This window comes from Mauremys mutica, unplaced genomic scaffold (genome assembly GCF_020497125.1).
Source record: "Mauremys mutica isolate MM-2020 ecotype Southern unplaced genomic scaffold, ASM2049712v1 Super-Scaffold_100201, whole genome shotgun sequence".
Classification (NCBI taxonomy): Eukaryota; Metazoa; Chordata; order Testudines; family Geoemydidae; genus Mauremys; species Mauremys mutica.
Genome location: NW_025423287.1, coordinates 515,205 through 531,484, shown reverse-complemented (window position 1 = coordinate 531,484; position 16,280 = coordinate 515,205). Strand labels below are relative to the sequence as shown.

The 16,280-nt window shown below is 56.3% G+C and overlaps 2 non-coding genes across 2 annotated transcripts; both read left to right on the top strand.

Moving 5' to 3' along the window:
- Positions 1 to 1,418: 1,418 nt before the first annotated feature.
- On the top strand, positions 1,419 to 1,491 carry TRNAK-CUU. The gene has a single exon. It is a non-coding gene; the product is annotated as a tRNA-Lys (tRNA).
- Positions 1,492 to 11,299: 9,808 nt separating this feature from the next.
- On the top strand, positions 11,300 to 11,484 carry LOC123360000. The gene has a single exon (XR_006575948.1). It is a non-coding gene; the product is annotated as a U2 spliceosomal RNA (small nuclear RNA).
- The last annotated feature ends 4,796 nt before the right edge of the window (positions 11,485 to 16,280 follow it).

Sequence of the window (16,280 nt, the reverse complement as noted above, 5' to 3'; positions counted from 1 at the left end):
CAGGCTGCTCCCTGCCATGCCAACCACCCACTGAAGGTCACCAGCATGTGGGGTGGCTGCTGATGCTCTGTGGCCAACATCAGAAGATGGTAGGAAAGCAGGGCCAGCCCCCATGGTGGGGCCTCTGACTGTTCCCATTCACGGTGCTCACTTTTGCAATGGGGCAGGAGATTTTACCCCAAGAGGCTTTTCCCCAGCTGGCGAGAAGCAGAGAAACACCCAGGCTCCCAAGGTGCTATGTAGCAACCCCCTCAAGCACAGGGACAGGCGCACACTTGGAAGAGGGAAACTGCTCCACACGCTAGCCCGGGCAGCCGTCCACTTTCTTTGGCAAGTCAGGAAGGGCAAAGGTGAGACTAGAAGCACCTGGGGCTCATGTCCCAGCCTTTGTGACGCCCACCCCCCAACTCCTTCCCAGGGCTCTAGCTGAAGCCAGAGCATTGGCCGGAGCCGCCAAGAAGAGGTTCCAGACCTGAAGGGAGCAGGACTTTAAGCACAACAGTAAAACTGCAGAAACACAACCACCAAGGGACTTAAACCCTCAATCTTCTGATCCACACTCAGACACCTTATCCATTAGGCCACATGGTAACATGAGAAAAACCCCTCCAAGCACTTCTTTGGAAAAGGCGACATTGTGTTTCTCAGGTCATCTGCTGAGGGGGCCGAGACTCTCTGGCCACAAGAAGTCGAGTTCCCAGTGACACGTGAGAATCATAGAATCATAGAATCTCAGGGTTGGAAGGGACCTCAGGAGGTCATCTAGTCCAACCCCCTGCTCAAAGCAGGACCAAACCCAACTAAATCATCCCAGCCAGGGCTTTGTCAAGCCTGACCTTAAAAACCTCTAAGGAAGGAGATTCCACTACCTCCCTAGGTAACCCATTCCAGTTCTTCACCACCCTACTAGTGAAAAAGTTTTTCCTAATATCCAGCCTAAACCTCCCCCTCTGAAACTTGAGACCATTACTCCTTGTTCTGTCATCTTCTACCACTGAGAACAGTCTAGATCCATCCTCTTTGGAACCCCCTTTCAGGTAGTTGAAAGCAGCTATCAAATCCCCCCTCATTCTCCTCTTCTGCAGGCTAAACAATCCCAGTTCCCTCAGCCTCTCCTCATAAATCATGTGCTCCAGCCCCCTAATCATTTTTGTTGCCCTAACAGACTTAACTCTATGGGGCCAGGTGCAGGGTTTTGGCAGGGAGGCTCAGGCATGGGGGACTGGGGTGCAGCGGACGGACCGGCTGTCTAGCTGTGGAGATTTAGTCGCACTGAGGCACAGGAGGGAGGAGGAGGAGGAATCCTGCTGACAGGCAGTGGCTGTGCAGAAAAAGAGGAGGGGTTCTGGGGACTTTTTGTGCCTCTCTTTTGCCTGCCTGCTCACTCATGTGGTGAACGGTGAAGAGAGTCTCACCAAGCCCAGGTAGCTCAGTTGATAGAACATCAGACTCTTAATCTGAGGGTCCAGGGTTCAATCCCCTGTCTGGGCGCTCAGCTTTTAAGTTGCCTTGTGTGCCAGGAGCCAAATGATTCCTGGTGCTGCCCACCAGCCACATGCGGATTCCCAGAAACTGTGGCCATTGCCTGGAAAGGTTCCTTTCCTCAGCAATCAGGAGAGAGGCCACAACTGCAGCAGCAGGCCTAGAACACACAGTCTCTGGCTGGCAGGAAGCGCTGTGGGGCCAGGTGCTGAGAAAGCCCAGAGGGGGAGCAGCAGAGATAAGGGGAAGAGAGACAGAGAAGCAATGAGGACAGAGCACAAGTGTACAGGGGGTTCAGGTCTGGCTATTGTGGGGAACTTCCCTGGTTTATACACAACCCTGGTGCAATTGGCCAGTGGAAGGATCTGAGTCCCCACCCCCTTACCCAGAGGCTGCCTGACCCCAAGGACGCTCTTTCTACTCTCCTGTGTGGCAGAGACCTCGTAACCCCGACAAGGCTGGGCCCAGGAATCCTGGGGGGTTTGATGACCCCCAATCTTGTCATGATCACTTGAACAGGGCTACAGTGTCCCCACTCTGGGCACTTCCCTGACCCACTCCTCATTGCATGTGCTTCAAGCAAACACCATTTATTACCCAGCAATCAATGTAAAACATAAGGAAAGATGGGAAAGGAAAACACGTCACCCTGTTCTGTGGCGCAGGGAGATCACAACCAGCGTCTCTGGAGGGTCAGGGCAGGTCACAGTCTCTCCCTCACATGTCCCAGGCCTCCTCCCCAGGCCCTGGCTGTGCTGCAGGGACACCGCGGGCTGGACACTTGCTCTGGCAGTGGCCACGTGCTCTAGGTGACAGGCCCCTTGTTCCCAGTGTCAGCCCCCATGTAGGGGATATGATCCCCCCACCCCCAAAAGTCTGGCCTGCAAGATCTCTTGACGGGTGGCATCTCCTTGCACTGGGCCTTCTGCCCAGGGTCCCCCTCGCTCTCCCACGCTGCTCACTGCACCTACCTCCAGCCCCAGTGCTGCTGCGGCTCTGCCTCCAGCTCCCTGGGCTGCTCCTCTGGCCTCTCTGGCTCCACTTGCTGCAGCTCTTCTCCCAGCACAGATCTGCTCCCTGGGCAGCTGCTGCGGCTCGGCTCCCAACACGGATCTGCTCTGGTTCTCCCCGGCTGGTGCAGCTCTGCTCCCCGGCTCTTCTCGGGCTCCTGCTCTCTCCTTAGCTCCGCCCCACTCTGGCCCAGGCAGTTCCAGCTCCCACGGAGGATGGGACCCCCTGGCCTGGTGACTCCCTCATTGCACTGCCTGGCCTGTCAGTGCGGCTAACTTGGAGCTTGGAGAACTGTCAGTCTCAGGGGCCTGATTTCCCATTGGCCCTTCCCCCTTCTATTGGTGCTGGGAACTAGCCAACCAAACCCCCCACTAACTTTTAGTAAGGGGCCAACAGTCCCTTACATGAGCCAACCCCGTAAGGGTCACCGATGTGCAGAGAAGGCAGCACGAGCTAGTCCCATGGTGTAACGGGCAGCACTCAGGACTCTGAATCCTGCAATCTGAGTTCAAATGTCAGTGGGACCTGAGGTAAAGCCCTGGAGCTTCCAGTGCTCAACTTCCCTGTCTCCAGTTGTGCAAAAGCAAATCTTTCCCCTCCTGCTGGGTGACTTGCCCACTGGAGCCGGGTTGTGACAGCTGTGGGTGTTGTGTTTGTGGCTGTGCAAGTGTGTGTGTGTTCATGTGGCTGGATTTGTGCATGTGTTTGCATCTGTTAGCAGTTGTGTTGATGTTGGCTGGATTTGTGCGGGTGTTTGTGTATGTTTGCAAGTGTGTATGTGTGTGTGTGTGTGTGTGCTCTGCTGCCCTCTTCTTGCGCAACAACGGTTTCTCTGTATGTCATCGACCCCGGTGGTGATTTCCCCATGTTACAAGGACTGGCTGCCTTGACACACCTCCCGTCTGCGGAGTGTGGCAGGGGCTGCAGCTCACCCCCTGTGGGGCAGGAGGGCCCAGGTGCAGGCACTGGGCTCCGATGCACCTGGAGAGCAGCTCAGGTGGGGCGGGGCAGGGCCTGTGGTGTCCGTTCTGCATTGCCTGGTGCTGGGCCTTGCACAATCCCCAGCCACGCAGCACAGCGCACCCTGAGAGGGAGCAGGGGGCCAAGCAGACGATCCAGCACGAGGAGGGAGAGGATGTGTGGTTGTGGGGAGGAAAAGCCTTGGGCTGCACTGTGGGAGTGCAGAGCAGGGGTGACACCCCAAAAACCTGCAGCAAAGGGATGGACAGGTGGGGTGGGTGGATAGAAGAGGCAGCAGGACTAAAATCGGCATGTGGGGTCTAATGGTCAGAGCCATGGGGGTGGGGGCTGGTGGTCAGAATTCCTGAGTTCTATCTCCAGCCCTGGGAGGGGAGTGGGAGCCAGTGGTTAAGGTGTGTGTCAGGGGCAGGGCCAGGACTCCTGGGTTCTCTCCCTGGCTCTGACTCTCTCTTGTGCAATCCCTCGGCAGTTACTCAACTCACCAGCGTGTGGGAGCGAGGGGCTTGGGCCGGGTTGTGACAGAGCCCAGTCCGGTACTGCCCTTTTGTTACCCAACCCGGGGCAGGGTGGGGGATGGCCTGGGAGACCCGCTAAGAAAGGTGCTTCTGGTGGGTTTGTGTGTGGGTCACGCTGCCCCCTGCTGGATAGACCCCTCTAGGTCAGAACCAGTCTCAGCTCGGGTCAGACCCTGGGAGCCCAGCCCCCTCTGTCACCACGGCCATGTCTATTGGTCTCCTGGAAAGGTCCATTCTCATTGGTAGCTGTCCAGTGGCAGTGAGTTCCACAGGCCTCGGCACACGCTGTGTGGGGCAGGAGGTCCTTGTGTTGGGAGGAGTGGGAGTGAACTGTGTGCGGTTGTGCCTCAGCACAATTGCAAATATTCTGGTGTGTGTGTGTAATTGTGAGTGTGGCTGAGGGTATGATTGTTTCTCTCATTGGGGGTTGGGCTAGCATGCCCCTCTGGGTGTGTTGTGTGTGCGTGTTCTTGGGACTGAGAGTCCCTTTGTGCGTCAGTGTGTGTGTGTGTGTGTGTGTGTCACTTGCTGCAGGATACAAAATCCTGCAAAGCCACCACACACACACACACAGAGCCGGGCTCAGCCCCACCAGCAGGGGGCAGGACGGACACACAGGTCTCTCCTGGGCCAGCTTGGACAATTTCCCATCACGACCTGGCACAGTGCTGGTGCCCCCACACGGGGGTGGGCAGTGACCGGGCGGGGGGGGCAGATGTGCTGGATTCAGAAGGAAGCACTTTGGGAAAATCAGTCACGGCCCTTAGCAGAGCTGGGACACAGACCCAGTGACCCTGCACCACCCTGGGAGGGGAGTGGGGTCGAGTGGTCAGAGCAGGAGGGGGCTGGGCACCAGGACCCCTGGGTTCTATCCCTGGCCCAAGGAGTGGAGGGGGTCTAGAGCAGGGGGACTGGGAGCCAGGACTCCTGGGTTCCATAGGGGAGACTGTTTTTTTTTTTTTTTCTTCTTCCCTGTGCTCCCCTCCCTAGAGATCCCAGCCCAGCCCCCTAGTGGAGAGTGAGTGGGAGAAGTTGCTCTCCCACTTCAGAAACATGATTCAACCTCCCTTCCACCATGGGCTGTGACATCATGAACCTCCCCCAGGGAGACAGTAGAAGGCCCGTCCTCCCCCAGAGAAGGGGGGGGGTCCAGTTGCACCCACAACAATCCCACTCATGGTTGCAAAGAAACTCCACCCCCAGAAACCACCGCTAGGACAGGATCTGCTGCTTTCTTTTCACCAGGAGCTGCTCCCCGCCAGGCACCACACTCCATTCACACGCCTTTGGTCACTATGCAGCTCAGTAGCAATCACTGCCCCGAAGTGACTCCGGTGCAGGCACCCACAGCACGAACTCCCCACACCGGATTCTGTCCACACGCAGAGAATTCTCTCCGCCGGGCTCCTTCGGTTCCTGTCGCTGCTCTCCGCACTGCCGCCAGACACTGCTCATCTGCATAGCCCCGCCCATGGACACGTGACACCTTCTGTCGTTTTGGTCTCCAGTGAATGAGTTGCCTGCAGAGAGTGAACACGTCAGCGCACGTCACAACCCCAGCGCACGTCACAGCCGCCGAGCGGGGATTGTCTGTGAGCCCCGCGCTGGGGGCGGGGCTTCAGGGAGAGACCCAGCCCCATAGACAGCCTGGGGCAGGGAGATATTGGGGGAAGGGATGAGGGGATGGGGGGAGAAGGGGGGAGGGAGAGACCCAGCCCCATAGACCTGCAGGGGCAGGGAGATATTGGGGTCAGGAGGGGAGAAGGGGGATTGGCAGAGACCCAGCCTGGGGTGCAGGAGAAATGGGGTGGGGTGGAGGGAGACATGTCGGGTGGGGGTGGGGTGTGTGAAATGTTGGTCCAGGGAAACTGAGTCACTCCCAGGACATCGTGTGCAGGGGAGAGCACAGGGGCAGGGAGAGAGCCCCAGCCCCACAGAGCCCCAGAGGGATATTGGAGGCAGGGGAGGGGATGGAGGGGGGAGAGACCCAGCCCCATAGACCCCTAGAGGCAGCGGGATATGGGGGGGGGTAGGAGAGGGGATGGCAGAGGAAAGGCCCATCTCCATTGACCCCCCCAGAGGCAGGAAATGAGGGGAGAAGGGGGGAGGGAGGGATCCAGCCCTATAGACCTGTAGGAGCAGGGAGATATTGGGGGCAGGAGGGGAGAAGGGGGGTTGGCAGAGACCCAGCCTGGGGTGCAGGGAAATGGGCTGGTTTGGAAGGAGCTGGGGAGGAGAAGAGAGACAGAACAGGACACATGTTGGGACAGGGAAACTGACTCACTCCGAATACATGCGGAGCAGGGCAGGGCGGAGGCAGATCATGCTGGTCCCAGGGTAATTTCGGGGGGTTCTGATGCCCCACTCAGCCGGGGGGCTCACCTCTGGGCTGAGGAGCCCTGGGGTGGGGCGGGTGCAGGGGCTGGGTGTGTGTGTCAGGCTGGGGGAGCTGCCTGGGCAGAGGGGCTGGAACTGGGGGGGCTGCAGCAGCCCCTGGCTTGACGTGGTTTCCATCACACCCAGGGGTTACAGTTGGTTGGGTGGCTCAGCCCCCCCCCCCCCGCACTATACAGATTGTTCTGGCACCACTGGCCTAGGGTCACCGTCTAGTGCTCAGGGCCTACCTGGCTCTCCTAGAGCAGGGCGAGCGCCCAGCTCTCCTGGGGCAGGGCTGGCGAGAGCTCTGGAGAGATACTAACAGCGCAGGGGAGCCTGGATGAATATTAGTGGGACAGAGAAGCCTGGAGCAGTTTTATCAGAGAGCAGAAATGAATCCCGCACACAGCGCTGGAGCTGCAGTGCTCAGTGCGTGGGCCTAGGTCTCCTGCACAGTCTCCCTGCACCCCCTCATGGCATAACAAGTTCCCTGCAGAGAAGCAGAGGTGCGGGACCGAGGGCTGCGGCGGGTGCTGCAGCACCCCCATGTCTCACTGTGAAAAGCTCCAGGTGCTGTGGGAACAAAGCCAGCATTATTGTGTGATTCCAGAGAACCCCGGAGCTGTGCTGTCCCTGTGCAGTGTGAGCGGGAATTGCACGTTTTCACACTGCTTGAGAACACACCTGGGTACAGTTCACAGGCTTTCAGCACCCCTGACAGGCTGATTAGAACACCTGCAGCCAATCAAGGCAGAGCTAATCAGGATAAAAAGGAGCTCATTCCAGTTTGTGGTGTGCGTGTGAGGAGCTGGGAGCAAGAGGTGCAAGGAGCTGACAGTGACAGTGACAGTGACAGGGTGAGGGTGTAGCTGCTGGAGGACTGAGGAGTACAAGTATTATCAGACACCAGGAGGAAGGTCCTGTGGTGAGGATAAAGAAGGTGTTTGGAGGAGGCCATGGGGAAGTAGTCCAGAGAGTTGTAGCTGTCATGCAGCTGTTACAGGAGGCACTATAGACAGCTGCGATCCACAGGGCCCTGGGCTGGAACCCGGAGTAGAGGGCAGGCCTGGGTTCCCCCCAAACCTCCCAACTCCTGATCAGACACAGGAGGAGTTGACCCAGACTGTGGGTTCCACCAGAGGGGAAGATCACTGAGGTGAGCAAATCTGCCAATAAGCGCAGGACCCACCAAGGTAGAGGAGGAACTTTGTCGCAGCCTCTAATTGCAGCATTTTTAAACGATCTGCATGCTGCTTGCGGGCTCCTAACACTTGCCACAGCAGCTCCTTTTAACTTCCATTCAACCATCTGTACTTATGCCGATAGGTCGACTTTAGGTCTTTAACTTTGATTGGTAGCTGAGAACATGGTAAATTGGAGAGAAATCCGTTCTTCATTTGCTTGTTATTTCCTGACTTCTTTATTCATCGCCTTTTCCTTATTTCCCTACAGATTGACTAGATCTGGGTGCTAGCAGGGGGCCCTGACGGGCTCCTTATTTTCTGATTTCTTTCGGAAGCATTGAACTTGCCAGGGCACAGTCAGATTCTGGATGCTCATGGAAATGTAACACCTCAGGCTCAGCTTTAGTTCTGTTTCTCAGCTCTTTTGGAAAATCGATCTTTAGTCTGACATGTAGCATCCTTGCATTAGGAGATGGCTAATTAATAAAACCATAAACCTTGGCAATCAAATGGAACCTGAAGTCCACAGAAGAGCCCGAAAGGCCCTTGGGGAGTGGAGTGCAAGTTGAGGAAGACTTCCCTGCACATCTTCTCTCTCAATTCTCGTTTTCCTGGATTGAGCGCAAAAGTCGGGAATCAGCTCAGGGTAGGGTTATACCATGCGTGTGCAGTGGTTAGACAAGAAACTGGACTGGTATGGAGCAAAACACTTGTGTGTACGTTTGAGAAGGAGCAGAAAAGAGCATTGGGGCTGCGGTATAGCGCTTGCATAGGCTTTCTTTGGCCTGTTTTGCGTAAGAGTTAACAGTGAGAGATTGTTAGTCACAGGTCAGTGGGTGCGTTTATGCAAATTAGGAGCATATAGGGAAACCAGCAAGAGGAAGGAGGGTGAAAGACTTCTCTGTCTTTGAACAGAATTGTGTGTTAAGGGCTCTTGCTTTGAATTCTTCCAGTGGAGTCACTTCGGGGAAGTGATCATCACTTCGAGTTACCTAGTTATCAAGTGTCGTGAATGGTGTTTGGTGCGTGTCTGGGAGCTCCTCGTGCTGAAGTAGAAAGCAGTGGGGGAAGAGCGGCTGCCTAGCATCCGAAACTCTCAGCATTGCTTCTCTGCTCCTTGGAGCTAAGATCAAAAGCATAGTGTCTGTTCTTATCACTTTAATCTCTTTTATTATGAGATACATACTGAGGAGACCTAATAATGTCTCATAAGACAGACCCTGTGGCTCCTGCACCACAGCCCAGGGAGCCAACCCCTATCCAGAAGCACTCTGCTGCCCTGCACAGGCTCCCGGCTATAGTAGCCCCTAGGGTCCCAGGGACATGCCGAGCCAGGAAGTCCGGAGACCGAGGTGCTACAGCAATCAGCTCCCGTATCCCAAGACCGACAGCGCGAGACCCCACCACGCGGGGGAGCAGGCGTCACACTCCCCAGCTACCAGTGGACTGCCCTGCTACCCGCCTGCCGCCAGACAAACTCCCGGATACTCACGCTACGGGAGTTCGGGATGCCGGAGACCTTCCTTCGCCTGATCCGGGAACTCTATGAGGGCTGCAGCACCACCATCCGCTCGGTGGAAGGAGAGACCACCGAGATTCCTATCCGCAGCGGCGTGAAGCAGGGCTGCCCCCTCAGCCCCATCGTCTTCAACCTCACCATGGAGCCGCTCCTGCGGGCGATCTCCGACGGCACTGACGGCTTCGACCTACATGGCGAGAGAGTGAGCGTCTTGGCCTACGCGGACGACCTGGTCCTGATCGCGGATGACCCCGAGAGACTCCAGGGCATGCTCGACACCATTGGGAGAGCCGCAGACTGGACGGGACTCCGCTTCAACGCCAAGAAGTGCGCGTCCCTCCATGTTGACGGGAACAAGAGGGACTCAGTGCTGACGACGGAGTTCCTTATCCAGGGCGAGTCCGTTGTCCCCATGGCGGAGGGGCAGGCGTACCAGCACCTCGGCACGCCGACGGGCTTCCGCGTCCGGCAGACCCCCGAGGACACCATCCGGGAGATCCTGCAGGACGCCGCCAAGATCGACGCATCCCTGCTGGCGCCATGGCAGAAAATCAATGCCCTCAACACCTTCCTGATCCCCCGCATCGCCTTCGTCCTGAGAGGATCCGCCGTAGCAAAGGTGCCCCTCAACAAGGCGGACAACAACATCCGGCAGCTGGTGAAGAAGTGGCTGTCCCTACCCCAGAACGCCAGCAATGAGCTCGTATACATTGCTCACCGTCACGGGGGCGCCAACGTCCCCCGCATGGGAGACCTCTGCGACATCGCGGTAATCACGCATGCCTTCCGCCTCCTGACGTGCCCGGACGCCACAGTTAAGAACATCGCGACGACCGCCCTGCGCGCCGCCACCGCGAGGCGAATCGGCAGACCCCCCTCCGACCAAGACATGGCCACCTTCCTGAGCGGCTCCCTGGATGGAGAATTCGGCCCGTTCAGGGGCGACGTCGCCTCGCTGTGGACCCGCGCCCGCAACGCCACCCGCCGACTGGGAAAGCGACTGGGCTGCCGCTGGGTATGGAGCGAAGATCGGCGGGAGCTAGGAGTCCTGATACCGCAGATCGGGACGGAGGACAACACCATCATCAGCCCTGGAGCCAGAGGCATGCTGGAGAGGTCGCTGAAGGCTGCCACCCGCGCGCTCTACGTGGACACCCTGAAGAAAAAGCCGGACCAGGGCAAGGCTTTTGAGGTCACCAGCAAGTGGGACTCCAGCAACCACTTCCTCCCCTCAGGCAGCTTCATCCGTTTCGCCGACTGGCGGTTCATACACCACGCCCGACTGAACTGTGTCCCCCTCAACGGAGCCATCCGCCACGGGAACCCGGACGAACGCTGCCGGAGGTGCGGGTACGCCATGGAGACCTTGCCCCACGTCCTGTGCAGCTGCAGACCCCACGGCAGAGCCTGGCAGCTGCGCCACAACGCCGTCCAGGACCGCCTGGTGAAGGCCATCGCCCCGCACCTGGGAGAGATCGCTGTCAATCGTGCCATCCCCGGCACTGACAGCCCACTGCGCCCGGACATCGTCGTCACGGATGAGGACCGGAAAAAGATCATCCTCGTCGACGTGACGATCCCGTTCGAGAATAGGACCACGGCCTTCCGCCAAGCCCGAGCCCGCAAACTCAAAAAGTACGCTCCCCTGGCTGACACCCTGCGAGCAAAGGGCTACGAGGTCTACACCGACGCTCTGATCGTTGGGGCCTTGGGCGCCTGGGACCCCCTTAATGAGCGCGTGCTGCGGACCTGTGGGGTGGGCCGTCGATACGCGCGGCTCATGAGATGCCTAATGGTCTCGGATGCTATTCGGTGGTCCAGAGACATTTACACAGAGCACGTCACCGGCCACCGTCAATACCAAGAGTGAGCCGGCGTGACTCCACGCACCCGCAAGGGGGAAGAGACCTGTAAACTTCCTCTGTTGGACTTTATCCCCTGAGCCCTGAACCAACCAAACTGAACTCTGCCCTGTGAGGGGCACCCTATCACCATTACCCAGTCCGCTCATTTACTCACGCCCACGACTATCCATAACCTGTTTGTATGAGTGATGTGCCCTCACTGCTTGCTGGCTGTACCTTGAACTCTCCCACCGTATACCCCGCATTGGGGACATGACAGACTGTGTATATGTATATGCTGCCTAACACCAAAATGCTAACATCCCCCCACAACCTGTATGTTACCCCCAATGACACAATAACTGACGCTTCAAACACTTTGTATAGTTTATTTTAAATATTCTCTAATAAAATTTAAATCTGTTCTTATCAGCTTAATATCTGATAAGTCCTTTATTTAAGAACTGTATATTAAATTGATTTTTGAAACAAGGGGATGGAATAGGAGCTTGCTCTGACCACCCCATGCATTGACCTGGTATTGCACTATTTCCAGGACCAGTGCCTCTCCTTTTGGGGAGAATTGTGTGGTTAAAAAAGCAGAATAAGATTCACTCTAAAGATGCTGATTTGAGAAGATTTTTTTTAAAATAGTTGGAAAATCAGGTTTCTTTAGCACTTAAGTTCTTCATAACAACATATTGTTAAAATTCCTTGGGAGTGTTTTCTGAGTCTACAGCTGTGAGTTTCTTTGTCTTGCTGGAAAATTGTTTTAAAAGCTGAGATTCTTCTGTTTGCTGTGAGTTTTTTCAACAACATGAGGGATGAATGCTTTCCAGACTGAGGGTCTGTTTGGGAGATGGTTGGTTGGGGGGGTTGTGTGTGTGGGGGGGGGGGGGACACAGATTGGCAATATTCGAGGTCACATGTATATCAATAACTGGATGAGTTACACAGACTTCTCCCCACCCAGCCTACGTTCCATGTATCTTGACTGAGCCTGGTGCCCACCATCCCAGAGCAGAAGCCTGAAGCCTGAGCCCCACCGCACGTGGGGAGGAGGGGAACTCCTGCTTGTTGCCTGCTCCTGCAGTGTTTATGACTCCGGAAGCGGGTAGGGACCAGCCCCTGCAGGCAGTTGGGGGGAAGAGCCGCTGCTTTGCTGCCCCCGACTCCCCCTCAATTACAGCCCAGGAGGCTGTGGCCACAATAAAAGCCCCTGGTGGCCACATTTGAGAAATGCTGGAGCCTCACAGTAAACAAATCCCAGCAGGTTTGTCACACCCTGTCCCCCACCCTGGGGATTTCCTGCCCTCTCCCACCCAGACCAACCTCCCTGGAAGTTCCCACCCCCTATGTATTTACTGCCCTTTCTCCCTGCAAAGGGAACCCGCCAGCAACTCCCTGATAATCCCTCCCTCAACTGGCTCCACCGCAGCCATTTCCCTTCCCCGGCCCCTGGGAGGACGGAATGAGCTGGAGCAAAACATGGATGTTGCGCTGCAGCCTGTTAGGGTAAAAAGGGCAACTGGGAACATGTCAGAACAGGAAATAATTTCCCAGCACAATTCTCCCCAGGCTCTTTCCCTGCACACGGATATTCCAGCTTGTCCTGCATGTGACAGAAAAATTCAAATCTAAGGCTGTCAATTAATCGCAGTTAACTTACGCTATTAACTTTAAAAAAATCATAATTAATCTGTTTTAATCACACCATTAAACAATAGAATACTAATTTAATTTTTTTGTTTTTCTACATTTTCAAATATATTGATTTCAACTACAACACAGAATACGAAGTGTACAGTGCTCACTATATATAGTTTTATTACAAATATTTACACTGTAAAATATAAAGTACTGTAGTGCAATCTCTTTATCATTAAAGTGCAACTTGTATATGTAGATTTTTTTTGCTGTTGCAGAAGTGCACTCAAAAAGAAAACAATGTAAAACTTTAGAGTCCAGTCAGTCCTACTTCTTGTTCAGCCAATCGCTAAGACAAACAAGTTTGTTTACATTTACTGGAGATAATGCTGCCCGTGTCTTATATACGTCACCTAAAAGTGAGAACAGGCTCTCTCATGGCACTTTTGTAGCCAGCGTTGCAAGGTATTAACGTGCCAGAGATGCTAACATCCATATGCCTTCATACTTCAACCACCATTGCAGAGGACATGCTTCCATGCTGATAACGCTCGTTAAAAAAATAATGCATTAATTTGTGACTGAAGACCTTGATGAAGAACTGTATGTCTCCTGCTCCATGGTTTTATCCGCATTCTGCCGTATATTTCGTTTTATGGCAGTCTTGGGTGATGCCCCAGCACATGTTGTTCACTTTAAGAACACTTTCACTGCAAATTTGACAAAACACAAAGAAAGTATAACGTGAGATTTCTAGAGATAGCTACAGCGCTTGAGCCAAGGTTTAAGAATCTGAAGAGCCTTCCAAAATCCAAGAGGGACGAGGTGTGAAACATGTTGTCAGAAGTCCTCAAAGAGCAACACTCTGATGCAGACACTGCAGAACCTGAACCACTAGACAGGAGAATCAATCTTCGGTGGGTGGCATCTGACTCAGATGAGGAATATGAATGTACTTTGGCTCGTTATCGAGCAGTACCTGCCATCAGCATGGAAGCATGTCCCTGGCCTCTGATTGCTAGAAGCTGGGAGGGGAGAACAGGGGCTGGAGCTCTCCATGGCTGCCTGGTCTGGTCACTCCCTCTGAAGCCCATAGCCAGGGCAGCCTTAGGGGTGGGTGCCATCAGGGAATTGCCCAGGGGCACCGTGGTCAAGAGTGGTGCTGTACGGTGGCAGAGAGGCGTGTGCTGCTGGTGTAAAGTCAGAAACTGCTCCCGGCTGGCAGGGGAGGGCTGCTTGGGGTGGTGCCCAAATTTCTCCCTGCTCCCTCCCGGCATAGGAACATGAGGGGAGGGAGGGGAAGAGAAGGGGGAGAGAGCGGTGATGAGCGGATACTGCTCCCCCCAATGTTCCTCCGTGCCCCCCTAGGGGGCTGTGAGGGGGGAGCAAGGAGCGACATCAGGGCTCCCTGCCTCCAGGTCACCTTCCCCACCTGGGCTGCATAAGGGGAGGACAGAGAGCAGCAGCCCAGGTGGGGAAGGTGACCTGGAGGCAGGGAGCCCTGATGTCGCTCCTTGCTCCCCCCTCACAGCCCCCTAGCGATGTGCGGAGGAGCAGTGTTCAGGGGCGGCGGGGGGAGCGAGCAGCAATGCCAGCTACTCCGTGCATCCAGGTCAGTTTCCCCAAGTGGGAACAGGAGGGGGTGCAGGGGTTAGGGGAAAAGGGGGCACAGTGCAGGGATTACAGGTGTGGGCGGAGGCAGGGGTTAGGGGCGCAGAGCTTGGGGTCAGAGCTTTGGGGCACCAGAGGGTGTGCAGGGTTAGGGGGACAGGAGGGGGCACAGGGGTTAGGGGTGCAGAGGTTAGGAGGCAGGGTGAGGGGTGCAGGAGGGAGGTGCAGGGTTGGGGTGTAGGGGTGCCAGATGTCACAGGTTTAGGGTTTGGGGGAGCACAGGGTTAGGGGTGTAGGGGGCACAGGGTTAGGGGTGAGGGACGTAAGGGTGCTGGAGGGGATGCAGGGTTGGGGATGTAGGGGTTAGGGGTGCTGGAGGGAGCACAGGGTTAGGGGTGCAGGGTTAGGGGTGCCAGAGGTTGGGGATGTAGGGGTTGGGGTGCTGAAGGGAGTGCAGGGGGAGCACAGGGTTAGGGGTGCAGAGGTTAGGGGTGCCAGAGGGGGGCACAGGGTTAGGGACGTGGGGGAGGACGCAGGGTGAACAGTGCAGGGTTAGAAGCACAGGAAGGGGCAAGGGGCTCTCCTGTGGCCCAACCCCACAGGAGATTGACCCCATGTTTAAAGAACAAACCTCTATCCTAAGGGCTGCAATATCCACTGGGGTGAGACAAACTGCATCAGCCCCTTGCTGCCCAGCCTGTGAGAGCTCTGACCGTGCGTCTATAAAGGGAACAGCGAATGGAAGTTAAGTTGCTCCGGGACGCGCTCTGTTAGAGCCCCACCAGGAACAGGGAGCAGAAGTTAAGTTGCCTCCTGTTTTATAACTGATGGGTGATGGGGCAGCAGTGATTAGGGGCATGGAGAACGGGGGCGCCTGACAGGTGTTGGGCTGCGGGGTTCCCTGCTGCAGCTCCGCAGACTGGAGCCTGCTCCTCCTGTGCAGGGCCAGCTCCAGCTTTTCTGCCGCCCCAAGCAGGAGGAAAAAAAAAAAGGACAAGCTGTGGCTCTTCGGCGGCAGCTCAACCACACTGCTGCTTCTGTGGCAGTTCGGCGGCGAGTCCTCCCCCCCTTCCTCTTTGGCAGCAATTCGGCAGCAGCTCAAAGACTAAGACAGGGAATGAGGGACCCGCCGCCGAATTTCCGCCCAAGACCCAGCCGTGCTGCCCCGATACCGGACGGGCCGCCCCTTTGAATTGGCTGCTCCAAGCGCCTGCTTGCTACCCTGGTGCCTGGAGCCAGCCCTGCTCCCGTGACAAGCAGGGGCTGGTGCAGAGTGTGGCAGGGCAGGGAGATGACATCTCCCCTAAGGGTGGGGCCTTTTCACAGCAAGGGCAGCACCTCCCCGCAGGAGCACAGACCCCACCTGCTCCTCCTGCTTTCTCCTGACACCAGCACCACCCTTCCCAGCACCGCCTCATGGCAGCATCTGCTTCCGGACTCGCACCAGAAATGGGAAGTCTGGGCCGGGCCTGGCAGCGGCTGTCAGGAAATGGAAGCAGGAGACACAACCACTCCCATGGTGCTGTAGGGCCCATCCTGGCTGGTGGGAGATGGAGGCAGTGGACACGACCACTCCCATGGTGCCATAGGGTTTTCAGGTGGGGTGCTCCCCCGCCAGGGTTGGGCTCCAGGGGAGGTTTGGCAGCTTAAGGGACTGGGTAGGGGGGTTGCTTGGAAGAGGTTTGAGGACCAACAGCGAAGGGGAAGTTGGACAGTGGCCAGAATACCAGGGAGACAAGGCAGGTGAGGTGATACCAGTTACTGGACCAGCTTTGGAGCCACACAGGGTCTTCTTCATGCAGGGGAAAGGTGCTCAGAGCATCACAGTTCAATAGAAGGTGGAACGCTCTGCCCCGAACACCAGACATTCCCCTACTTCCTGGAACGGGGGGGGCCTGTCCCCATTGTCCTGTAAACAGCCCCACCATGTACCCCAGAGGTGGCTGCATCTTAGCACCAAGACACCAGTGGTCACTGCTCCAGAGGAGATGGTACATACAGGCCACTGCCCTACGTGGCCCCCAGACATCACAGACTGTGCACTGTCTTAGCTGGCCCCACACGTTACTGCCCCAAGAGGTGAGGTACACACAGGCTACTACTCAAACTG